We start from the raw sequence: 2,014 nt of genomic DNA, 5'->3' as shown, positions 1-2,014 counted from the left end.
TATTTATTAATGTGTTAATTTACTTCTTGGTCTAATACCTGATCTCCTCTTTCTGTATTTTCCTGTACCTATTACATCTTCCGAATGAACACCGTATTATTCTTTGCAAGTTTGAATTTCAAGTCAATGGTCCCTGTGGTGGGCTTGTTCCATCAGAACAGGGTTCATCTTCTAAATAATGATAACAAACTATGTTAAGGTTTATTCCTTTGCATCATCAGCTTTAGTGTCATTTCTATGTGATTTTTATTTATCTCCGTGTAAACATTCCCCTGTCCTACAGTTTATTTCATCCACGGCAGATATAATGAATTGTTTTTCTCCTAAAAATGTACGTTTGATGAATCGTCAATGTTATTATCCATATCTATTAATCCCAACGGAAGTATAATATTTTCTCTCTTACTTATTTTTCATCCAATATGAGTTACGAATGATGGATTATCACACGTGAAACAATACCCAGAATTTGATGAGTTATTTGATAATTGTAGTCGTAATCCTTATCGCTGTCATTAATCTTATTTCTGGTCACCTTATCTTTTATCACAGACGAAACTTTGCCAGATAACTAATGCTTTTGCTATGATGCTTCAGGTATATATATAGTATATATATCTAGTATTATATATATATATATATATATATATATATATAAATATATATACAGTATATATATAGTATATGTATATATATATATATATATATACTACATATATATATATATATACGTGTGTGTGTGTCTGTATGTATATGTTTGTATGTATACTATCAAAAGGTCCACGCTAATATCGATGAATGTAACCTGAGGTCTTTTGGAATATGCACACGTCTCACAAACAGTTCGATAAACAAACATCTGTAGGCATTAGAAAAGTATGCCTACAGTTTCCCTTCGGACCCTAGCTGCACTGACTGTTTATCCTTTTATTTTACCTCCATCCCCCCTTTCCTTCTTCCTATGGGGATTCTCCTTTGCTTAATTTGCTGGTCATCCCCACAGGGAGTTAGTGCCGTCAGTGCACCTCCCTCGGAGCGCTGTAGGCATTACTGAACCTGTGTCTGTGGCGTCCCTCAGGCCACTGTCTGCGCCCACTTCCCTTCCTCGCTGCCCAACCTCTCTAACTATTAATTCTTGGTACAATGTACTGTTTTCCCCCAGTTCCACATGAAGGACCTTGTACTTCATCTCATATATTTTCTGGATCCCTTATTTATCTCGCTGTTCAGCCACCCCAACTTCCACTTTTCACTGCCTGGTGAGTTGGATGGCTAAACGTGCATACCCAGTCCTGGGTTTCAGAGCCTGGAATTCATTAAATCAATTCATATCCTTTTCAACTGAGCAGTCAACTCACTAAAACAAGAACTCCAATTACTTCCAGTCGACTCACTTCAAACCCTTCTTCAGGTATCTTTCGACGTCGCCTGGAAGGCTGGGGGCGTGGACGGCCGCTTCTACGACTACAAGGGCATCGGCGAGCATTCCGACGTGGTCTTCATCATGGCCTACGACGAGATGAGCCAGATCTTCGACGAGCCTTGCAGCGCCAGGTAATGCGTGCCATCAGAAGGTATAGCTGTAGTCAGTTTCTTCTTAGGGATGGAGTAAGTGATGGTGTGTATCTTGCTCAGGGCAATTAAAATTAATTTCTGAAAAGTCTTTTTCAGTTTTCTATAAAAGAAAAATACTGAGATGGCTTCGTCTGTCCGTCCGCACTTTTTCTGTCCGCCCTCAGATCTTAAAAGCTACTGAGGCTAGAGTGCTGCAAATTGGCATGCTGATCATCCACCTTCCAATCATCAGACATACCAAATTGCAACCCACTATTCTCAGTAGTTTTTATTTTATTCAAGGTTAAAATGAGTTATAATCGTACGTCTGGCAACGCAATAACACAGGCCACTACAGCCGCCTGAAAGTTTCGTGGGCTCACACATCATACAGCATGATACCGAGACCACTGAAATACAGATCTATTTTTGGTGGCCTTAACTATACGCTGTACAGGAA

At 39.3% G+C, this 2,014-nt stretch overlaps 1 pseudogene; it reads left to right on the top strand.

The window, feature by feature from the left end:
• Positions 1-1,168: 1,168 nt before the first annotated feature.
• Positions 1,169-2,014, top strand: part of LOC135195325 (di-N-acetylchitobiase-like) — a 3,194-nt pseudogene continuing 2,348 nt past the window's right edge.

This window comes from Macrobrachium nipponense, chromosome 16 (genome assembly GCF_015104395.2).
Source record: "Macrobrachium nipponense isolate FS-2020 chromosome 16, ASM1510439v2, whole genome shotgun sequence".
In the NCBI taxonomy this organism is placed as follows: Eukaryota; Metazoa; Arthropoda; class Malacostraca; order Decapoda; family Palaemonidae; genus Macrobrachium; species Macrobrachium nipponense.
Note: the sequence above shows the minus strand (reverse complement) of the source record. Positions and strands in the feature narration are given on the sequence as shown.